Source organism: Oncorhynchus kisutch, linkage group LG1 (genome assembly GCF_002021735.2).
Source record: "Oncorhynchus kisutch isolate 150728-3 linkage group LG1, Okis_V2, whole genome shotgun sequence".
In the NCBI taxonomy this organism is placed as follows: domain Eukaryota; kingdom Metazoa; phylum Chordata; class Actinopteri; order Salmoniformes; family Salmonidae; genus Oncorhynchus; species Oncorhynchus kisutch.
The window spans coordinates 27,045,003-27,069,995 of NC_034174.2; the positions used below are offsets into that span (position 1 = coordinate 27,045,003).

The 24,993-nt window shown below is 43.8% G+C and overlaps 1 protein-coding gene across 2 annotated transcripts in view; it reads left to right on the top strand.

The window, feature by feature from the left end:
• Positions 1-24,993, top strand: part of LOC109907438 (membrane-associated guanylate kinase, WW and PDZ domain-containing protein 3) — a 161,853-nt gene that overhangs the window by 44,891 nt on the left and 91,969 nt on the right. The gene's annotated exons all lie outside the window — the stretch shown is intronic.

Sequence of the window (24,993 nt, forward strand, 5' to 3'; positions counted from 1 at the left end):
TAAAAAGAGATGCATCTCTTATGTATTTTGGAATCTCTGTGTAGCCTATGCTGTCTGCACACACACACACACACACACACACACACACTGCTACTGCTGAAAGCAGCCATTGTAGAGAGTCTAAGTGATGTTGTCCATTTGCATAGTGAGCTTGGCTCGGTAGCAGTCTTTGAGTGTGTGGAGAATAACGTGATTTGTGTTGCACTCTCATGAGGGCTTTCTCTCCTGAAGTGCTTGAACGCAAAATCAATCTGTTTACTTCTCTATTGATGACAACATGGCGCTGGTTCAATTCAGTCCATGGGGGGACCTGGAAGCCAATTTATCCTAATACTAAGTCATCCCTCTTTATAAATGGATGGTAGTCTAAATGAAGTCAACCTGTCCCTAATGAGGATAAGGAGACCATTAAGAATTATTGATCAGTGGTGGTAAAAACAAACACTATCTGGCTACCAAACATACGGTAAGGAAACCAATAATGTTGGTATTATCTGGTAATGTCCTTTTTGTGAAGCTAAAGCTGCATTTGTGGACTTTAAAGTGTTTTATTCCTTTAAAGATATTCTGTTTGGTATACTTTTTAGCAAGTAGTTCTGAAAGTAGTGCTCTAGAGCCTAAAGTGGTCCCCGGAAATTGCATACTACGTCACATACAGTATGTGCAGATATGTGCACCACATCATTGTTCTTTCTCTCGCTCTGATGTGTGTACATCTTGCTAGCTGTAACTCAAATTGCGAGGGGTAAAGCTAATTGGCTGGAACTCGAATTGCTAGGGGGCTGGCCCAGTAAAGTTTCAAACTAGGGATTTCGTGGTAGGGATAGGGTCTAGTTTCCTGAATTCCCGCCTGACTGACGTGTACAAAGTAAACTGCCTGTTACTCAGGCCCAGAAGCCAGGATATGCATATAATTGGGAACATTGGATAGAAAACACTTTAAAGTTTCTAAAACTGTTAGGATAATGTCTGAGACTATAACAGAATTGATATGGCAGGCATAAATCTGAAGAAAATCCAATCGGATTTTTGTTTTTTTGAGGTCCCAGGCTCTTATTATAGATGGATACCTAATTGTTTCTATGTAAATCTGTCTGCCATATTGCAATTCCAATGGCTTCCAATAGATGTTAAGTCTTTATTCAAGGTTTCAGGCTTGTTTTTTGTATTTGGAGTTTTGGTTAGGAGACCATCTGAACAGTTTGTCTTTCGGCGTGTGAGGGAGAGGGCGCGCTTACAAATTTTCCTTTCATATTGAACATACTACTTTCCATATAAAACTGAGGATAAAATAGAAACTTGGGTTTGGCTTGTTTGGACGAAGTTTAGAGGTAGCTTTTTGGACTCTGTCTGCTAAACTAAACTGACTTTTTGGCATATAAAGAAAGATTTTATCTAACAAAGCGACCATTCATGTTTTAGCTGGGACCCTTCGGATTGCAAACAGCGGAAGATCTTCAAAAGTAAGTGATTTATTTAATTGCAATTTGTGATTTTATGAAGCCTGTGCTGGTTGAAAAATATGTTGATGTGGGGCGCCGTCCTCAGACAATCGCATGGTATGCTTTCACCGTAAAGCCTTTTTGAAATCGAACAACAGTTAGATTAACAAGAATTTAAGCTCTTAAATGATTAGACCCTTGTATGTTCAGGAATGTTTATTACAATTATTTATTTGAATTGCGCGCCTCCAATTTCACCGGATGTTGTCGGCTGGTGTCCCACTAGCGGGACGCCTATCCCTAAGAATGTGAAATGTCAGAATAATTGTAGAAAGAATGATTTATTTCTGCTTTTATTTCTTTCATCACATTCCCAGTGAGTCAGAAGTTTACTCAGAAGTTTACTCGTTTAACTTGGGTCAAATGTTTCTGGTAGCCTTCCACAACCTTCCCACAATAAGTTGGGTGAATTTTGTCCCATTCCTCCTGACAGCTGGTGTAACTAAGTCAAGTTTATAGGCCTCCTTGCTCGCACACGCTTTTTCAGTTCTGCCCACAAATTTTCTATGGGGTTGAAGTCAGGGCTTTGTTGGCCACTCCAATACCTTGACTTTGTTGTCCTTAAGCCATTTTGCCACAACTTTGGAAGTATGCTTGGGGTCATTGTCCATTTGGAAGACCCATTTGCGACCAAGCTTGAACTTTTTGACGTCTTTAGATGTTGCTTCAATATATCCACAGAATGTTCCTTCCTCATGGTGCAGCAAAGCACCCCCACAACATGATGCTGCCACCCCCGTGCTTCATGGTTGGGATGGTGTTCTTTGGCTTGCAAGCCCCCAATTTTTCCTCCAAAAATAACGATGGTCGTTATGGCCAAACAGTTCTATTTTTGTTTCATCAGACCAGAGGACATTTCTCCAAAAAGTACCATCTTTGTCCCCATGTGCAGTTGCAAACCATAGTCTGGCTTTTTTATGGCGGTTTTTGAGCAGTGGCTTCTTCCTTGCTGAGTGGCCTTTCAGGTTATGTCAATATAGGACTCGCTTTACTGTGGATATAGATCATTTTGCACCGGTTTCCTCCACCATCTTCACAAGGTCCTTTGCTGTTCTGGGATTGATTTGCACTTTTTCCACCAAAGTACGTTCATCTCTAGGAGACAGAACGTGTCTCCTTCCTGAGCGGTATGACGGTTGCTTGGTCCCATGGTGTTTTTGCTTGCATACTATAGTTTGTACAGATGAACGTGGTACATTCAGGCATTTGGAAATTGCTTCCAAGGATGAACCAGACTTGTGGAGGTCTACAATTTTTTTTCTGAGGTCTTGGCTGATTTCTTTTGATATGATATGATATGATATCAAGCAAAGAGGCACTGAGTTTGAAAGTAGGCTTTGAAATACATCCACAGGTACACCTCCAATTGACTCAAATCATGTCAATTAGCCTATCAGAAGCTTCTAAAGCAATGACATACTTTTCTGGAATTTTCCAAGCTGTTTAAAGGCACAGTCAACTTAGTGTATGTAAACTTCTAACCCCCTGGAATTGTGATACAGTGAATTATAAGTGAAATCATCTGTCATTAAACTATTGTTGGAAAAATTACTTGTGTCATGCACAAAGTTGATGTCCTAACCGACTTGCCAAAACTATAGTTTGTTAACAAGAATTTTGTGGAGTGGTTGAAAAACTACTTTTAATGACTCCAACCAAAGTGTATGCAAACTTCCGACTTCAACTGTACACACCAGGGAAGCATATCTTCTTGGAGGCATGGGGATTTGGAACACAAGCTCTGCTTGTTACCCACCCCTGCTGGAGTTTGCTGCAGAACGACTGTGAAGCCGTGGACCGCAGCTCTCCTGGGGATTGGATAGATTGATTGATCAATTAGGGGAATAAGTAATCCCCTACAAACTCTACACTTGTTCACTCTACTATTGATTCTCACCATGATACCCAGTACACTGAACGTCTAGTTATTTGAAGAGCAACAGCCCCTTTATGTTTCATGTGTCTTCCAGAGGCCAGCCATAGCAATACAAATGTTTATTACAACTGGAGATATGGATCATGATTCTGTAATTGGGTTAAAGGGTGTAGTGAGAACACTCATGGACTCCAAATTATTTGGTTTTATGGTTCACATTGAGTTTTTATTATATCCCAAAGCCCATCTCTGTGTGTCTGTCTCAACACCCCAAATCTTTAACAACCCCTCTCAGAGAGGGGCTAGACCAAGGGGCTTTGGAACACAGATATTTTAAGAGACTTTCGAAAGAAGCACTTACCTGGGATCGGGGCCCTAAAACTTTTACAATTACAGAATTGATCGCTGGTGCCTGCAAAGGTTAAAGTGAAGAAGACAAAAGTGCAGAGGCTAATTAGCTCATAGACTGACGGACCGGGTCCTGTGCTGTACCTCTTGCCTACTGTAGCACTGGCCTCAGGGAGACAGCCATGGGCCTGCTGGGGAGGCACAGAGCTCTGCCACCCATTGGTGTGCTTGTCCTCTGACAAGATCACTGTCACTGGATTGAAAGAGAGAGAAATAGACTGGAGGTGTCAACGTTTCACAGAGGATGGGCCCTTTGTCAGAGAATAGATTGTTGTCCTCTGATATATTATTTGCAGATTTCTTTATATATATTTTTTGAATTCTTTAACCTTGGCCATGATAAGAAGCTTTGCCATCAATTTGACACAAACAGGCACTCTCTTTATTTGAAGACTTTTGTTATAGGGTGTGTAGTAGACTGTACTCAAGTAATCACTTTAGAGTGGCAGCCTCAGTCTCTCTTTGGGGCAGACAACAGACTAATTGGTCTCATCTGTTCCAGAGTAGATTTGCCAGGAGCTGGCCATAATCTCATTACACACAGGCAAAGCGCGATGGCTGGATACCGGGAGACCGAGGGATTCACTTAGTCCCTGTTGTGATATAGATGTTGATCACTCTTTTGCATCAGAAAATTCAAATGAGCCTCGTGAGTGGCTGAAAATGAGCATTTCTCCGTGCGGGGGCAGGCGAGTCATTGGGATCAGGGCTTGCTATCAAAATGATGTTCTCTCTCGCTTGTTCAAACGCTAGGCCTAGGTCGTATTACTGCAACATTCAAATGTGCAAAAATGTATCTGAAATGCAGGCATGCACATCCACAATCATCATTTTATATAGCTTAATAACACAAGATACTGTACATATTAGTCTCCACTAGGCTATGACATACACTAGACCCTTGTATCCTAAGGTGTGGGGTGGTCTAGCAGTTAAGGCTGCTACCTTCAGCATGCACATATAGGCCTACCGTGTTGGCGTGGGTTTGATTCCGGCCCACACTCTTCTGGCACAAATAACTAAATCCCCTGATTGACTTGATGTAGTTACACATTTCAAATATGGACAGTCCAGGGTTATTTTACCCCCGATCTGGATAAGAATTTACCCTACCAGACACTTTTGGATAACATAAATAGGAAATGAATAAAATAATAACATTCAGTATGCTACACCAACATTAGTTTCCATTCATAAAAAGTGTCAAAATGATTGCCCAGCACTGGGCTTGAACTCGTGATGCTAGGAGCTAAAGCATGCTGCTCAGACCACTGCACTTGACAGTTCACAATGCTCTATCTAGCCGTGAGAATACAGTACTTGATGATTCTTGATGGTATAAGGTCTGTTGGTTTGTAGAGCCTTCCCCAAACCATGGCCCCTTAGGTACGGTATTGCATTATATAGCCTACAAACACCACTTCCAGCTGCCCCCTGGCGGCAATTTATACATTTAAAATATTTATTCAAATCCTCCTGCTGCAGGATTATTCTCTTCCTGTGACAAAATGGGTCATATTAAGATTCGACATCTGTAGCTGTTCAGGGGAAAGTCATCCAAAGGATCCCATTGGCCTGGAGGACACAATGTCTAGGGAAATGTAATGCATACTGGGGAGTGAGTTGGTCAGTTTTCATTGTCTGTACTGTACTGTATTTGAACCCAACATTGAAATATATTGCAAAATAAGTAAAGTCATTGCCCTTCATTCATGTAAGTTGCAAGCTTTGCCATTGGGCACAACTTTGTTCTGTGAGAGACCTCAGAGTGTGGCTGATAAACAATGCAGATTCTTGGAAATTAGTTGAGACAAGAGAAGGCCATCCAACGGTTACTCATAGAGCTTCACAGATGTGTTTTTAAAGTATTCTTAAAAGCCCATAGAGGTCCATTTACTGTAATATGTTTTGGCTGGAACTTTTCATAGGGATTTTTTTGTTTGTGTGGTGGAAAAGAACATGTATTTTTCTTACATTAGATGAAGATTTTATGATAATGCTTCTGAAGGCCAAACCCATTTTGTAGGATTTCAGACAGTGATAGGTAATAATAGTCTTATTAGTGATGTATTAGGGGTCTGAGATCTAAGATCACCAACCATCTTAATTTCCTGTCTGTCACGTTCACTGTCTTCAAACTCCCTGTCATAGATGAGCCAAGGCGCAGTGTGCATGTAATTCCACATCTTTAAAAAGTGAAACCTTCACAAAAATACAGGTAAACAGAAACCGAACATGACGCAACCGTGGCGCACACGAACACACACAGAAAATAAATAATTACCCACAACATTAGGTGGGAAAAAGGCTGCCTAAGTATGATTCCCAATCAGAGACAACGATAGACAGCTGCCTCTGATTGGGAACCACACTCGGCCAAAAACAAAGAACTAGAAAAAATAATGCCCACCCAAATCACACCCTGACCTAACCAAATAGAGAAATAAAATGGCTCTCTAAGGTCAGGGCGTGACACTGTCACATAGTAGTTTAGACTTAATGTGTTGGATCATCCCCTCCAACCCATGTCCTTGGTTCTCATTTCAAATATTAATGAATGTGTTTTCCAGAGAGCATACTGTTCAATTGCCACCTTCGAGATCTGTCTCCCCCAATCATCGTAAGATACAGTGCCTAATTCCCGTCCTATTTCCACTAAAGCTCCCTTGCAGAACGCTGACACATTAAGTTATTGCAGTGTCATAAAAAAAAAAACATTCATCATCTCTCATCATCTACCCAGCCAGCAGGTCTCACAAAGCAGTGCTGAGGCTATTAAGGTATGTGTCAACACCACTTCCCCAGTGAGATGGCTTTGGCTCCTGATCTAATGCCTCTCACTCCTGCTTCTTTAAATGAAATGAAATAAAATACAATTTTATTTGTCACATGCTTCAACAACAGGTCCAGACTAACAGTGAAATGCTTACTTATGGGCCATTCCCAGAAAATAGAGAAATACTAGAAAAGTAAAACGCGTAATTGTAAAAGTAGTAATAAATATACAATGTGTAATGATAACTTGGTTATATACACAGGCGAGTCGATGTGCAGTGGTACGAGGTAATTGAGTTAGATACTGTATGTACATATAACTAGGAATAAAGTTACACATAATAAACAGTAGCGACAGCGTATGTGATGAGACAAAACAGTTGAGCTGTAGTCAATGAACAATATTCACACATAGGTGTTCCTCTAGTCGAGTTGGGAAAACGCAGTGTGAAGTGCAATAGAGATTGCGTCACCTGTGGACCTGTTGGGGCGGTATGTGAATTTGAGGGGGTCCATGGTGTCTGGGATAATGGTGTTGATGTGAGCCATAACCAGCCTTTCAAAGCACACCTGTGTATATAAGGTCCCACAGTTGATAGTGCATGTCAGAGCAAAAACCAAGCCATGATGTCGCAGGAAATGTCCGTAAAGCTCCAAGACAGGATTGTGTCGAGGCACAGGGGGAAGGGTACCGAAACATTTCTGCAGCATTGAAGGTCCCTAAAACACAGTGGCCTCCATCATTCTTAAATTTAAGAAGTTTGGAACCTTCAAGACTCTTCCTAGAGCTGGTCACCTGGCCAAACTGAGCAATCAGGGGAGAAGGGCCTTGGTCAGGGAGGTGCCCTAGAACCTGATGTTCACTCTGACGGAGCTCCATAGTTCCTCTGTGGAGATAGGAGAATCTTCCAGAAGGGCAACCATCTTACAAGATTCTCTGGTCTGATGAAACCAAGATTGAACTCTTTGGCCTGAATGTCAAGCATCCTGTCTGGAGGAAACCTGCACCATCCCTACGGTAAAGCATGGTGGTGGCAGCATGGTGGTGGCAGCATCATGCTGTGCGGATGCTTTTCAGTGGCTTTTCAGTGGCAGGGAGACAAAAAAATTGCTTTTCTTTCAAAAGCAAGGACAATTCTAAGTGTCCCCAAGCTTTTGAACGGTAGTGTACATCTAGGTGATTTTTCTATACATTGGCGAGACAGAACAGCAGCATCAGTTAAGCTCAAGGGAGGAGGTGTGTGTCGCTTTGTTATCAATAGCTGGTGCGCAGTCTCTAATATTAAGGAAGTCTCGAGGTTCTGCTAGCCTGAGTTAGAATACCTCATGATAAGCTGAAGAACATACTATTTACCAAGATAATTTTCATATTTTTTGTAGCTGTCTATTTACTACCGATGCTGGCACTTAGACTGCACTCAACGAGCTGTATAGGGCCATAAGCAAACATGAAAATGTTATCCAGAGGCGGCGCTCCTGAATCCGTCATACCTAATTTCTACCAGCATGTCATGGGTGCAACTATAGGCGAAAGAACTCTAGATCACCTTTACTCCACACAACGTGCCATTGTCCTCTGTATGCCTATGTAGATATTCCATAAAAAATCAGCTGTGTCCAGCTACCATAGTCATTTACAACATTAACAGTGTCTACACTATATTTCTGATACATTTGATGTTATTTTGATAGAAAATAATTGTGCTTTTCTTTCAAAAACAAGGAAATGTCTAAGTGGCCCCAAACCTTTGAACGGTAGTGTATATATGTTAACGTCCTTGTTCAGCCACGACTCCATGAAACATAGGACATAAGTCTTTCAGGTCCCTTTGATAGGATGGTCTCGAACGGAGCTTGTCCAGTTTGTTCTCCAGTGATTGTACGTTCGCCAGGGTTTCGTCAGGGTGTCCACATGTCGGCCTCTCTTACGCCGCCGCCTTTATTTTCCGCGTCTCTGGGATTAGGGCCTGGTCCAGGGTGAGCAGTATGTCCTGCGTCTAAGACTCGCTGAAGTACAAACCTTCATCCAAATCGAGGTTAGTGATCGCTGTTCTGATGTCCAGCAGCTCTTGTTGGTGATAGGAAACGATGGCGGATACATTCTGGCACAAAAAAACTTAAAGAACAGCACAAAAAAAAAAAAAAATAACTCAACACCTGATAGGTTGAGTATCTCATTTGTTGTTGATTTGGTTCAAGCACTGTAAAAAACAACAACACAAATCTAGTTGTTTCAGCTAATTATTATGAAGTGACTGGTTCCAAAGCCTTTTTTTTTTACTCAAATGTTTAGTCCAAGTGTTACCTGAACAAAAGAAAAATGAATTGGCCCAAACTTGATAACTTTGGCAAAATGAAATCAATTTAAAAGGATGTGTTTGCTGAACTTATCTCATACTTTATGTTAATTCAACTATAAATGATTAACAAAAAAGGCTGTGCAACTGGTTTCACAGTGTTTTGAACTTAAATATTTCACACACTTGATTACATTGTATCTTCAAGTTCATTTGTACAGTAATCAAATCAAATCAAATCAAATTTATTTATATAGCCCTTCGTACATCAGCTGATATCTCAAAGTGCTGTACAGAACTATTATTAATTATTGTCCTCACCTGAGATTTGAACTCACAACATTTTGGTCTATCGCACTCCGATCTTCCTGCTACACCACCATGTCTGTGTCAATTAAAAATGAATCTGACTATTCTCTCATCATTGATTGGATTTACTTATTTAAGCAATTTTAGGTCTTTCTGTATAGTTGTCTATTGTTGGTGGGGCATAATACTCTGTTTTAATGTTACTCTGTTTTTCTTGAGTGCATTTTTAACAGAACTGAGATTTACTTTGATTTACATGGTGGAGTAGCAGGTAAATTGGAATGCTGTGAACCAAGAGATTGAGTTCAAATTCCAGTTGAGGACATGTTGAATATTAATTACTGTATAAATGAACTTGCACAATATAATGATGTATGTCAAATATGTCAATTGAAACATTGTATTGCAACATGCAACAATTTTACTGAGTTACAGTTCATATAAGGAAATCAGTCAATTTAAATAAATGCATTAGGCCCTAAACTATGGATTTCACCAGACTGGGCAGGTGCAGCCATGGGTGGGCCTTGGAGGGCATAGGCCCACCCACTGGAGAGCCAGGTCCAGCCAATCAGAATTGTTTTTTTCCTCAAAAAAGGACTTCATTAAAAACATAAATAGTCCTATTTCTTTTTCAGGTAACACTTAACTGAAAATGCTGCGGAACCATTTACTTAATAATGTTTTGTTGAAACAATGATATTTTTTTACAGTGAGGGGAAGGGAGAGGGAAGGTGCTAAGAGACAAGTGCCACCTCACAGGATCAGTATGATTATTATGATTGTGGACCTAAAGCTGTGTGACACCTCTACTGTCAGCATGCCAGGCACACCAACACTGAGACGCTTCATTAACCTTCAATCCGCCTGTCGTCAGTCGAAAACGTGACTCATCTAACCTCATCAGAGATGAAGGTGGACAGCCTCAGGTGTCAGATCAAAGACCCCCCTACTCCTTTTATTAACCCACTTCTCATCCTCCTATCCCCATTCACAACCCCGACGACATCCCCATGGAAACCCAGGCTACTCAAAATGCAAATGTGAAACAAAGCCGATGATAGAGGCTCAGTGTTTCATCTCTCTGGGGTAATACTTTTCTGTTTGAGAAAGAGGGAGAGAGAGAGAGGAACAGAGAAAGAGACTTCATGACCTTGGGCAAATATCTCTCCCAGCTCTCTGCCAGTTCCCCGCTTCTCCTTCTTTTCTTTTATTCTGTTATCTCGTCTCTCTCCATCACACCAATTACCCTGTTATTGCCAGATTCTGAAATTGAATCTTTTTTGGGGGTAAACTGTTGTGGTGCTACGTTAATCACTGTGGAGGTAGGCACGGAGGCTGTGATGAATGCAGTCATAGCGACAATAATGAAACACTTGGCCAACACTCATGAATATGAGATGGTTCAAATGAACCCAGTGCAGAATTGAATGCTGCCAGTGGTAATTGGCATAGAACAGCCTAGGGGAGAAAGGTAAGACAAATCACCCAGTGTTCTGTTTTTCTCCAACAGTTAGACACAAGTTAGTAATCTGTGTTCCATATGAAGCATTGCATAAATATCCATAAATGCTAATGTTCTCTTCTTTTATGCTAGTATTTTCAAGTATTAATTTGCTGAATATGAAATAGCAAAACATCATTTGGAGTGTTATGTAATATCATGCAAGTCATTTAAAGGAAGCTTTACCTGTATTGCATTTGTGTTGCCCTATTCTTATTGTATTGCCTTTCCTGGAGTGAACACAGAAGTGACTGGAGTATTGGCGTCAGCAGTCTTTCTCTTGGTTGGGATTCAGCATGGGCAGCAGAGTAATCTGGCAATTGCCATCAGCAGGCCATTGTAAAGACTTACATAAGTTTATTACATCCACACTATGATTTCCTATCTGAAAATTGCTTTAATTAAGGAATGGCACCATTATTGGGGTTGGTGATGTAGGCAACCTATTTCCAAATTAAAATGATTCAATACTTTTTACTTATTTTCTTTTCTTTTTGCATGCAGCCCACAGAATGTACTGTATATATTATATATTGTACCTGTACATGTAACCCACCCCAACAAAGAAAATTACAAAATGAATAAAACATTTGGTTTAAAAAAAATCCTGATAAAAAAACAAAAGGCACCGTTATTGAAGGACTGGTCAGAGAGCACACCTTCACTCATTGACACGTATTGAATTTCAAGGGAGGATGAAATTAAATATTTGATGGACCTTTGGGAAGGAAAGGAAGTGGAGCCCTTCGTCGGCCCTTTACCCTAGTCAGGTGTGAAGGCCAAAGTCCTGTCTGCTTCAGTGTTTCCAGAGCCACACACCAGCTATAAGCGCTTAATTACCCAGCATGGGACTTCTCTGTTAGACCATATCTCTGAGCATGCATCATACCTTAACTCTGCAATTTAGCTGCTTGGTTGCCTGGCTGGCTCCCTCCCTAAGGGCTATATGAGCACACCGGCAGGCATCTGTTTTAGCAGCATGTCAGACCAATTTGCTGATGGCATTAGGGTTTCATTACAGTACTCCCAGCATATGCACACCTTGTAAAATGGGATTTAATTAAATTCATGCTTTCCTTGGTAGACCCAAGGTCCGCATGGTTTCTGCTGCTGCTTGTTGTTGAGGACTGCTTTCCCTGCCATGGAGCAGCAAACTAACTGTGCTTATTGGGGCAGCCAGTTGTTAGCCCTAAATATTATCGAGCTTCTGCCACTTGTCTTCAAACATTATTAAACCCAAATAAACACTGTTTGAGCCAATGGTTGGCATTTAGCAAACTGTGTCATCTGTAGTTGTTTTTTCAAGTGTTTTTCCAGCCTTTTGACAGTGTTCCTCAGTGCCAACTTCCCCATTTCCTGTTTCACAGGTATTTACTGAATTTAGGGGAAGCAACCCACCATAGCAATGTTTACACAGTGTCTTTGTTTACAACTGCCCACGAACACACACACACACACACACACACACACACACACACACATACACACACTTATTATTCTGAAAACTGTAAGCCTCTACTTGTGAGAGAAGTCTACCCGGTGTAATAGTAGTAGTAGGTTTTTACAGTTTTTGACCACGGGACAAAGAGCTTCCCTGTAAGAGCCTGCGTAAGCTTCATAAAAACAAACCTCTCAGAGTGTGTTCACCTCCCATGAGACCAGCAGCCTGAGGGCCTCTGCTTTAGACCACAGCTTGAATTGTTTGCAATAAAGGGTGGTTAATATCTGGGCCCATGCATGGAGTTATTGTGACTCAGTGGGTTTGTTGTTCCATGAAGCAACAGACAAATGACATGTTTGGCTGAGATTAAGCAGTGTTTCAGTTTCCATGGCTGAAGAATATTTCACAGTTGTCATCATTATTAGCGCAATATGAGCTGGTCCTGGAGAAAAGCCCAAATGCAAAAAGGCCTTTCAGAACAGACAGTCCACCATAATTAGCTACTTAACAACAATGCATGCAGCTGTGATTTTGGTGACTTTGGTGATCCTCTGATGTGGCCTCAGAGGCACTGTAGCTTGGGTGGCGCAACAGGTGTTGTTCGGTTAGGTTTGGCTTAAGGCCTTTACAAAAAAATCTAAACTAGAAAGTACACTGCTGCTTGCTTGCAAACACAGATGTAACATTCTCATGCTGCCTGGAGCTTTCATACCTCACCACCTATGATATTGCAATATCCACAGCGCCTCTAGGGTCTGTATGGACACAATAGCCAGAGGTGCACAGGCTTTTTCTATGCAGACCTTTTGTATAGATAATGTAGACAGCCCCTTTCTACTGCAATCATGTTACTGTAACGTCTACATTGGTATGTATTGTAGAGTGCAAGTAGAAAGAAGTATGTGCGTCTTTTCCTTTCAAGACTATTCGATACTTATCTAGATACATGGGCTCCGATATGATACAGGGGTCAAATAAAATTGTATTGAGCACGTACATATATTTTGATGATGTTACCGCGGGTGTAGCGAAATGCTTATGTTCCTAGCTCCGACAATGCAGTAATACGTAACAATACAAAACAATACACTCAAATAAAAATATTTGAATAGAAAAGGTGTGTACAGCAGTAGTTATGTAGGATGAGCCTTGACTAGAATACAGTATACAGTGGGTAAAAAAGTATGTAAACATTATTAAAGTAACCAGTGTTCAATGACTATGTATGTACTGTGGCAGACCAGGGGGTTTGGTCAAGACGTTTACACAGATCAGACTGTAGGAGAGTAGAATTAGCTCCTACAGAGTAGGATTAGCTCGGTTTCAAGGGTGTTAATTTAAATAATAAATCGAAAAGGATAGGTCTCCCCCATGAGACCCTCTCCAGGATACCGTCTTCTGGGCTTCGGGTCGTGCTGTATCCTGTCGGGATCAAAACTGCACTCACTCCTCTTACCTCTGTAACTGTCCCCAACTATACAGGAATCCTTTCTTCCCCCACTCTCACTGTGCTGTCCTTCTGGCAGCTTTCTGGGCCTTGCACAGCTGGTGAGCAATCAGCCCTTGATTACTCACCAACTCCCAATCAGCCCCAATTAGTCCTGGCTGGAGAATCCGTCAAGATCTGGCACGTCCAGCAGATGGAACCATCGCCTCGTGATGTATACACCGTCTGTCACCAGGCCTCGACGAGTCTCCCCCTGGTGGCTGACCTGCTGTTTTCCACACCCCCTTAGCTCTGTTGGGGAGGGGACTGTTATCAGTGCGACATATGTCTCCCTTCTCGATAGGGCATCCTCGTTTCCATGCTTCGCCCCTGACCTGTGCACAACAGAAAAAGAGTAGCGTTGAAGAAGAAGAACCACCTGGTAACCCTATCATTTGTGTCATTTCCCCTGGCCATCCAGACCAGGGGAGCATGATCCGTGACCAGGGTGAAGTGGGTACCTAATAGGTAAGACTTGAGAGTGTCTAGCGCCCACTTCACCGCTAGACACTCTTTCTCAACAATAGAGTACTTCTGTTCTCTAGGTATCAGCTTTCGGCTGATGTACATGATGGGGTACTCCTCCCCATTGTGTATCTGGGATAGAACAGCCCCTAGTCCCGTTTCTCATGCATCCATCTGGACCACCATCGGCACCTGGAAACCGGCGTTACGAGAATTGGATTAGAGCACAATGTTTCCTTCAGACGGCTGAACGCCGCTTCTGTCTCGTCCGTCCATCTCACTCTCAACCCGGCTTGTCGGAGCGCTTCCAGCACCGCCTGGAGGCGCATCAGGTGCTCTTCCCAACCTTGGCTGTGGATGATGATATCATCCAAATATGCCGCTGCGTACTGTTGGCGGAGTCGAAGCACTCTGTTCATTAGTGGCTGGAAGGTGGGCGGGGCTCCCTGGAGACCGAATGGGAGCTCCCGGTACTGATACAAACCGTCAGCTAATCGAGAACACCGTCTTCTCTCGGGAGGAGGCTGCCAACAGTACCTGCCAATATCCTTTGGACAGGTCAAGGGTGCTGATGTACCGGGCCTTTCCTAATCGGTCGATGAGCTCATCCACCCTCGGCATGGGTTAGGGGTCGAATAAGCATATGTCGTTCACACCCTGGAAATCTTTACAGAAGCGGAGGCACAGTCCGATTTGGGCACCAACATTATGGGTCTGCACCATGAACTGAGAGACTCTTCAATGACCCCCATCCTCAGCCTCCACTTCCTGTTTCACGGCCTTCCTTCGGGCCTCCAGAATCCGATATGGCCTCTTTCGTACCGTTTCCCTGGGCCGGGTACGGCTATGGTGTTCAATAACGGTCATGCTGCCCGGCTTCTCAGAGAACACCGCCGTGTTCTGATCGACAAGCTCCCTGAGCTCTTCCTTCTGGGCGGGTCGAGGTCCTCGTTGCTCGGGACCACCACTGGTACCGTTGGTGTCCTGGGTCCTGACCATAACACGGCCAAGGCTGTCCTCTCGTGCCACTTCTTCAATAGGTTCACGTGGTAAATCTGTTGAGGTTTCCGTCTCCCGGTTGCCGTACGCGGTAATTGACAGGTCCCAGCTTCTCGATCACCTCGTAGGACCCGTGCCATGTTGCCAGGAACTTATTTTCGGCCGTGGGGATTAAGACCAACACCCTGTCTCCCACCTGGAATTCTCGGGCTGGTATCCCCGATTGTAGGTCTGGGCTGGGATGGTTCCCCATGGGGGTTGGGTTCCGGTACCCCCTCCAACTCCGGACCCATAGAAACAGGTTGGTTCACCGTTTGCTTCCAGGCCACACAGGAAATGGGTCGTCCTCGCTGTCGTCTTTGGCCGGCTCGTACCTTCTTCCTCAGCTCGTGCCCCCACAGGGCCACGAACAGCGGACAATCTCGTCCCACTAGGAGAGGTACCGACAACTCTGGTACTGCACCCACCATGATCTGGCAGCTCCCTTGTCGCGTCACGATGTTGGCCCATACAGTTGGATACCGATTTGTGTCACCGTGAACACAGGAAATGGACATTTCCCTACCACGTTTGATCTCCTGGTTCAGCAGGCTCGTGGTTACGAGGGTAACCATACTTCTGGAGTCCAATAGAGCTTCCGTGTCATGTCCGTCAACCTTCACCGGGACCATGGGTGCAGTTGATTCGTGGTGTGCCAACAGGAGGTGACGTAGTTCACTGCGTGACCCACCTCGCCGCCGGGGCTTGCTGATGGCATCAACTCCCCTCGAGCCGGGCAATTCCAGGCAATGTTTCCCTGGGCTCCACACTCAAAACACCTCCTTTGGTCTCCATCTACCTGGGGTCATCGGTAGCAGGTTGGCCCTACACCAGCCATCTCTCCAGGAGTTTGCTGTCCTTTGGCCCTGTCGACTGTCGGTTCAGGGTCCACAGCAGTGGAGCTGTCCTTCCGACTCCTCGCACGGCTCCCACTCAGCAGGGCCTGAGTGTTCTGATGCGTCTCCACTGCTTCTAGGAGGCCCTCGAAGGTCTGGGGCACGTCGGTTAGGAGCCACTCCCTGGTGATGCTCAGTAGGTCACTCATCTGGGCTCGGGGGGATGCGTGGGTACGAACCTCCAGTCGTAGAACTGTTAAGCCCGATGGGCCAGGCTGTACCCGTAGCGGCTGAGTATCTCCCATTTAAGTCCGTCGTAGTTAGCCGCCTGTTCGTCATTCAGATCCCAATATGCCTTTTGGGCATTCGCAGAGAGGAACGGGGCCAGCAGACTTGCCTTCGGCCTTGGCCATCCTTCCCATAGCGCTTTCTGTTCAAACGTACAGAGGTATGTTTCGATATAATCATCTTCCGTTAGCTTGATTAAAAACTGATTGGGATGTGATTCAGGAGACGCTCCTCCTTGCAGCTTCCTGATTTCCTCAACGAGACGGATGTTTTGTAGTTCTTGTTCCTCCAGCGTTCGTTCCTGTTGTGCTTCTTGGGCCCGGATGAACTGAGCTATCAACTCCTCCGTGCTGAGGCTGTGTAAACGTCAACCCTGATCTGACCACGTTAGAGTGCCCGCATTCTCCACCACTTGTGGCAGACCAGGGGGTTTGGTCAAGACGTTTACACAGATCAGACACGGACAGAGTAGGATTAGCTCAGTTTCAAAGGTGTTTATTTAAATAATACATCGAAAAGGATAGGTCTCCCCCATGAGACTCTCTCCAGGATATCGTCTTCTGGGCTCCGGGCTGTGCTGTATCCTGTCGGGATCAAAACTGCACTCACTCCTCTTACTTCTGTAACCGTCCCCAACTATACGGGAATCCTTTCTTCCCCCACTCTCCCTTGTGTGCTGCCCTTCTGGCAGCTTTCTGGGCCTTGCACAGCTGGTGAGCAATCAGCCCTTGATTACTCACCAACACCCAATCAGCCCCAATTAGTCCTGGTGGGAGAAGCCGTCGAGATCTGGCACGTCCAGCAGATAGAGCCATCGCCTCGTGATGTATACACCGTCTGTCACCAGGCCTCGACGAGTCTCCCCCAGTGGCTGACCTGCTGTACGCCACAGTACATAGGGCAGCAGTCTCTAAGGTGCAGGGTTGAGTCCCGGTTAGTTGCCAGCTAGTAACAGTGACTAAATTGAATGGTGACTATTTAACCATTTGATGGCCTGGAACCAGAAGCAGATGTTCAGTCTCTCAGTCCCCGCTTTGATGCACCTGTACTGATGTACCTATACTGTCTCCACTTGGTTTTAGGGACCAAGTTGAATTTCTTCAGCCTCCTGAGGTTGAAGAGGTGCTGTTGCATGACTCAACGGGATACAACTCTCCATAGAGTGACGAAAATAAAAATGCAGTGGTTTGTGTTCTCATCTTCGTCGTAAGATGATCAATGCCGAAATGTTTACAATGTGCGTACCATGTTATTCCATTTTTTTGTTATTTCATGTTTACTTCCATCTTCGCCGCAAAATGGTAATATCTTGTGGGCTGTGGGCATATATTATCAACATGTTTATTGTTACATATATTATTGTGAAGAGTTAGTGTGAATGTGCTCATTGAAATGCTGCCTCCGCATGAGAGGCGCTGTCCAGCTGGCGGTGCTGATAGCATTAGGTCACGATCTCCGGTAACTTTCCGTGGTCCTGAATCAATAGTTAGAGTGTGCTGTTTAAATGCACATCTTGGGTGTTACCCACTTGTTAACAACAGTATTCCAGTGTCTTCTCCCGATAGTTAGCCTACAACATATCAAAGTTGAAGTGCGTTACAGTTGTGTTGCCCATTAGACTATTTTAATCTTGCTGTTTCAGAAACATTTTAGTTATGACATTATTACAATTGAGCAAACCATGGGGAATTTTACTAACTTTGACTTGCATTTGATCATGCTGTGTGGATCATGTAACTGTTTTTTACATGCAATATTTTCTTTGTGGACTTTAACAGGACAGATGTTGCTCTCCGGATTTAACTGTGATGATACACAAATGTGTGGTTGAATGTATTCTGCCAATTTGTGCCACTTGTCTTTTGGAATTGTGTCTGTGAAATGATGTAGGCTATGGCTTATCGGCCTTATATCGGCTATCACGATGACGTATACATGCATTTCTAACAGGTTATAGAGCAAACAACGCAATTATCTCAACATAAAATGTAAAAAATTATATAATACTCCTGGCTTGACTTCCCCATTGATTTTACCCACGAACTTGCTACTGCATTTGGATCGGTTTGGGGTCCACGGCGATGCACTCGCATCTTAAACATTTGAATTGGGGACCGATGTGTATCGGTGAATCGTTACATCCTTACAGTCTACATCAGACAAAGAATTATGATAAGGCGTATGACCAGTTGGATCAACCTATCACCATTCGATTTTGCCTATGCAACATTAGAATTTCCTGGTAGTGATGTGCATTGTGCACCATGAATTTCTTTGAAGATCCCTGGTTGATTTCCCTGTCCTCCATTCCACTTCCTCATCCTACTCCACTAATGGTTTGTCAGTGGGAGGCCTATTTTTAGTGCATGCTTCCAGGATAATGGGGTATCTTTGTGTAGAGCCTCCGTTTGCCCTGTTCCCTGGGAGAGACATGTTATCACTGTTTGGTTTCCTTAGGGCAACCTTCCTTGTATTCATTATTAAAGGAAAATAGATTTGTCTGTGTGAGGCCCTTCTTTGATGTGCTTGTCCCTAGCTGTCAGCCACAAGAAATGAGATTCATCTCAACCGTTGAGTAAGACAAACAAATTCAATAAGGTTTTGTCACTCACTCTGTGTCCTTAGTGACATCTCTCCTTTCTCTCTCTCTTGCTCTCTCTTCTCCCTCTTCTACTCCTTCAGTATCACTCTGTCTCTCTGCTGATCCCATGTGACAAAGCATAACAATAGTTTACTTTTTTGGATGGAAAAATGCCCCCCCTTCCCGCCACCCCAGGGAGGCTTATATAAAGCCCCACTGCTTAGCATACCCTATCTCTCTCTGGTTTGTGAGGTGAGATTGCTATCTGTAGGAGCTGAGCAGAGTGACAGTAGAGCAGTGTGTGAGGAGTGCCAGAGATAGCATGGCTGAAACAACAGCACATCAGTCAACTGGCTGGCATTCCAATGTTCCACTTTGAGGGTCTGCCTGGCAGGCTGCTAGTACCTGCAGGATGTTAATGTGCCACATGACACTGGTATGGAATGACGGCCCCTGGCTCATAGGGTAACTGCATCAGACTCTGCTCCAAGATGCTCACACTGTATTCAAACACAAGCTTCTTTGGAATCAATCCAAGAAGCACGGGAACATGCAAACACAGACAAACAAATGCAGCAACATGGAGAGAAAGTTCTTGGATCTCTGCTAGGCCTGGGCGATATGGCCTAAAAATCTTTTTCATTTTGTATTTATTTATTTTTTAAACTTATGGGCGATTCATAATATTCATGGATGCACGATTCATCAAAATGTTGTTTTGAAAGTTCGTTTTAGGACTGATGCCCAGCAGAGCATTCTACTCAATGCAGTCTCAATAGGTGCTGATGAAGATTTCATCTAAAGTGCGTTACTGTGGCTTGGAAACACTGACATTTCAAAATTAGGCAAATAATTAGTAGGACAAACTTTTGATATCATTGTGATGTCACCAGATTGAATTTAGATGCAGTATAACTTTAGTTAGCTAGCTAAGAGCACTGATGTTTTAGCTAGCAAACGTTAGCATTACTAGCTATTTCTGACAAACTCTGCTAGCTCTTGGCAACATTGTCATCTGTCTAAAGTAAACTTGATGACATCATATTTATGCCAATGTTGTTTTCTTCAAATTATTTGTCTACTTTAGAAATGTCATCGTATTTCCAGGCCATTAGTGTAATTTTGACAAAACGGTTATTAGCTCCCGTTCAGAAAGACTGAGAATCAACCATCAGTTGGACATCAATATGCTGCGGCATCTGTAGAACGTTGATAACAATGGGAACTATGTCTACAGAGTGACGGCAGTGCAACCCATGAATGTACAGTATCTCAATGATTTTCTCTCAATAAGCTTTGTTGTACAATTAAAGGTAAAATCCACTCCATTTCAAACAGTCAGCAATAATCAAATGAATTCAGAGATTGTGAAAATATACTTAGGCTAAATATAAGCCTTCCACAACCATAAGACCCACTAATAATTGTACTATTGTATCACAATAGTTTAACCTGCTTGTTTTGCAATGATCACTGATCTGGCTTTTAAGTAGAGCTCCCGAGTGGCGCAGTGGTCTAAGGCACTGCATCTCAGTGCAAGAGGCGTCACTACAGTCCCAAATTCAGATACAGGCTGTATCGTGATTGGGAGTGCCATACAGCGGCGAACAATTGGCCCAGCGTCGGCCGGGTTCGGCCGGGGTAGGCCGTGATTGTAAATAAGACTTTGTCCTTACATGACTTGCCTAGTTAATATATATATATACATATATGTTTTATATGAAAATACCCTTTTTGTTGTTATGAATGTGGAAATTGGTTTAGCATGATCACTTCTCTCCCTTATGCAGTAAGCCCAGCAACAGATCCATACTGCTGCTCAGCCTATTCACAGGATAGGGGTTGGATAGCCGTTGGAACATGTCAGACAGACAACTCCTACGGAATTAATCAGTCAGTATGAATATTCAGCAGGGCCACTGAGATGTTGCTGCTGCCTGCTTCCTAACTAGACGTCCTGCAGCGTCGTTTTAAAATAGAGATCTATCTGTTGCAGTGGAGCTGGGGTCGGATCAGCACGGTTCTCCCTTTGCCTCTCTCTCTTTCTGTCTCTTGCTCGCTCACTCTGTCACTCTGGGCCTCTCTCCCTCACTCTCGCTCACTCTCCCTCTCTCTCACACATGCAACTATCTGCCACTCTGCATCTCTCCCTCAAAGGCCTCACGCGAGCTCTATCCACATCTTTCTCTCTCCTTTTTCCTCCCCCTCTCCTTCCAGGGACAGTGCAGGAAATGTTTCTCATCAGTTGAGCGAGTAGCAAACGTCAGTGTTTTAAGAGCTTTAACATCCTGCTCTGCTCTGGTCTGCGGACGGACAGGGAGTGGAGGCCTTGAGCTGCACTTTGAACGAAAAGCAGTGAGCGTGAGGGAACAAGCCAGGGTGTTCTCTTCAGGAACCCACTCATCAACCCTCCCCCTCTCCCCTTTACTCGCCCCTCTGTCTCTCAGAAGAAGCCTATGATGTAACTGATCAGACATCATTAATATGCCATGAATAGACATGGACCGTGGTTGGAACCAGAGCCACCAGTAGTTTATGTGTCAGGGGGCTAGGGTCAGTTTGTTATATCTGGAGTACTTCTCCTGTCCTATTCGGTGTCCTATGTGAATCTAAGTGTGCGTTCTCTAATTCTCTCCTTCTCTCTCTCGGAGGACCTGAGCCCTAGGACCATGCCCCAGGATTACCTGACATGATGACTCCTTGCTGTCCCCAGTCCATGACTGTGCTGCTGCTCCAGTTTCAACTGTTCTGCCTTATTATTATACGACCATGCTGGTCATTTATGAACATTTGAACATCTTGGCCATGTTCTGTTATAATCTCCACCCGGCACAGCCAGAAGAGGACTGGCCACCCCACATAGCCTGGTTCCTCTCTAGGTTTCTTCCTAGGTTTTGGCCTTTCTAGGGAGTTTTTCCTAGCCACCGTGCTTCTACACCTGCATTGCTTGCTGTTTGGGGTTTTAGGCTGGGTTTCTGTACAGCACTTTGAGATATCAGCTGATGTACGAAGGGCTATATAAATACATTTGATTTGATTTGATGTATTAACCCATGTCTCTGGTTGTAACAGATGAACAGTGCTGATTGGATATCCAGCACGGAGCACCTCAAGGCAGTAGATGATGTCACTGAGGATGCTCTACTGTGGTCTTGATGGTCAAAGGTCAAATGTAGTCAGGTGGACTTAAAAGACCTCCATCAACCACAGCCAACCCACTGGGCACAGACGTCAATTCAACATCTACTCCACATTGATTCAACGTAATTTCATGGAAATGGCGTGGAAACAACTTTGATGCAATCAATGTTTGCCCAGTCGGAACGCAGTTCTACCAAAGCACAGTACAGCCGCTTATAGGCAGCAGAGGTTGGTAGGGCTCGCTACTCCCTTGTAAATGTTAGATACCATTTTCATTGCGGCAATCTGTCATGACGGAATTAACCAGGTTAAGGGAAATAACACTTTAAGGCTGTGTAGGGGCTTCCCTGCACCTCAACCAATAACATCTAAGTCCCCAGGGTTTCTCTGGGAGTGAACAGACTAAGCCTGAAGGGCCTTTTCTGCTTTGAGAACTCTGAACCTGTGTTCTTGAAGAAAGGTAGCTCTCATCTTGTCTGGCTCTTGCTGCCCCTCAAGTTTGTTAAATCATTCACACACATACTGTCTGACCTTTCCATGCTTACCACTGGCGATTCAATGTGAAGTGACATAGAAGGAAGTTGACAATCAGTATGCCTCTGCTGCTCACAACATGGCTTCAAGTTCAACTCAGACTCATATTCTCCTCACAAACCTGACCTACTTAAAGTTTTTAACTACTCAGAATTCTCTTTGAGTGGAAACATCGGGGGTGTGCAACAACTACAGTCGTCATTCATTTATGTTTCATAAGTTAACAGACAACTGGCACATCCTTTGGTAACTGGCACATCCTTTGTTTGTGCAGCACTAGCCTACGCTGTTCACGCTTTTCCTCAAATGAAGCAAACTGATTCAGATCTGAAACAAAGCTTGTTCTCTCAATGCACCCTTACTTTGCCTGAAAGGGATCCAGGTTTCTAGCTAACATCTCAATAAAAAGTACTCTGAGGAGCTTAGCAAAACTGGAATCTCAGTGGCTCCTGTGACAATACTGACGTGATTTCGTGTCTATAGTCTGAGCCAAAGGCTTGTGAATCCATCATCTTAAGTCTCCAGATGGCCAGGATTAGTCCTGGTAGACAACCTGGAGGGGTGAGGCATCGACACAAAGAGATGGAGTCGATCAAAGCCACCAGGAGTTGGTGAGGTGGTGAGGTGGCAGGCAGAGCTGTCATATGGCTCTGTGACTGTAACAGCAGACAGCATGGCAGGGACATGGTTCTGTTGGAGGTACTGTCCCCAGGGACAGGTAGAGAAGGGGCCTGTGACTGCCATTGGCATGAATAGAGGGGTGGAGAAAGACAATCTAAGCAGTATGGTTGACACACTCATCGTACAGTACACACACACATTCACACAAACACCAAACACACATAAACCAATGTATACATACACATTTCTAGTTGATGCAATTTGGAATACATAGACGTGGCAAAAAGCAATAGCTTTGAATTTTGAAATTGAACATATCCATCAGAAATGATGAATCAGACCATAGAAATGCACTAGTCACCCTGAAGACAGCCGGGGCTAACCCGCCACTGGACCACTACCACAGAGTGGGCACAGGGGTGAGAGCTACGGCATTGTCACTATCACCCGAGGCTCTCTACACTGGAGATCTGACCAACACTGCTCATCTGTCACAACAACAGTACAATCCATGTCTATTTATGCTCAGCCTACGGTCATTGGATAACATTATCAGAGTGTTGGAAGGAGGAGTATTCTAAGGAAATTGCCGCCAAAGCAGATGTTTGCTGACCTTCACCTTGTATTCCCCCTCCTACACAGTAAATGCATAAGAACACCATGTTTAAGTTATGGAAGCTTTTTATTATTTTATTTTGCCGATGCGATGCTGACATTTACATTCCCAATTAGCAATAATTGCCTGTTATTTTACACCTGTTATTCCCTCAGCATGGTAGACATTTGGGTAAATGACCGTTCTATGAAATGGAAGAACAGGTAATGAAGTCCACAGTTAAGAAATGGCAAGCGGGAGGCTTGTGAAACAAACAATTAATAAGACAAAAAAACTTGAGCATGCATAACTATTCACCCCCCTCCAAAGTCAATACTTTGTAGAACCACCTTTTGCAGCAATTACAGCTGCAAGTCTCTTGGGATATGTCTCAGTAAGCTTGGCACATCTAGCCACTGGGATTTTTGTCCATTCTTCAAGGCAAAACTGCTCCAGCTCCTTCAAGTTGGATGGGTTCCGCTGGTGTACAGCAATCTTTACGTCATTCCACAGATTCTCAATTGGATTGAGGTCTGGGCTTTTACTAGACCATTTCAAGACATTTAAGTGTTTCCCCTTAAACCACTCAAGTGTGGCTTTTGCTGTGGTGCCATATTCTTTCCATGTTTTAATAGTGGATTTAATGGTGCTCTGTGGGATGCTCAAAGTTTTTTATATATGTATAACCCAACCCTGATCTGTGCTTCTCCACAACTTTGTCACTGACCTATTTGTAGTGCTCCTTGGTCTTCATGGTGCCGCTTGCTTGGTGGTGCCCCTTGCTTAGTGGCGTTGCAGACTCTGGGGCCTTTCAGAGCAGGTGTATATATACTGAGATCATGTGACACTTAGATTGCACACGTGGACTTTATTTAACTAATTATGTGACTTCTGGAGGTAATTGGTTGCACCAGATCTTATTTAGGGGCTTCATAGCAAAGGGAGGTGAATACGTATGCACTTACCACTTTTCTGTTTTACATTTTTTTTGGGGGGGGGGAGTTTGGGATTTTTTTGGATTTTAAATTTCACTTCACCAATTTGGACTATTTTGTGTATGTTCATTACATGAAATCCAAATAAAAATCAATTTAAATTACAGGTTGCAATGCAACAAAATAGGAGAAACGCCAAGGGGGATGAATACTTTTGAAAGGCACTGTAAGTAGGCCATGCATCCAGTGCGTGAATTAATGGATTCACATTCAACTTACATCACATACAATTAGCTTGGATTTCATCCTCACAACAGGAAATTTGTTTTTTGACAACTACAAAAAGCACAATGCATGAATG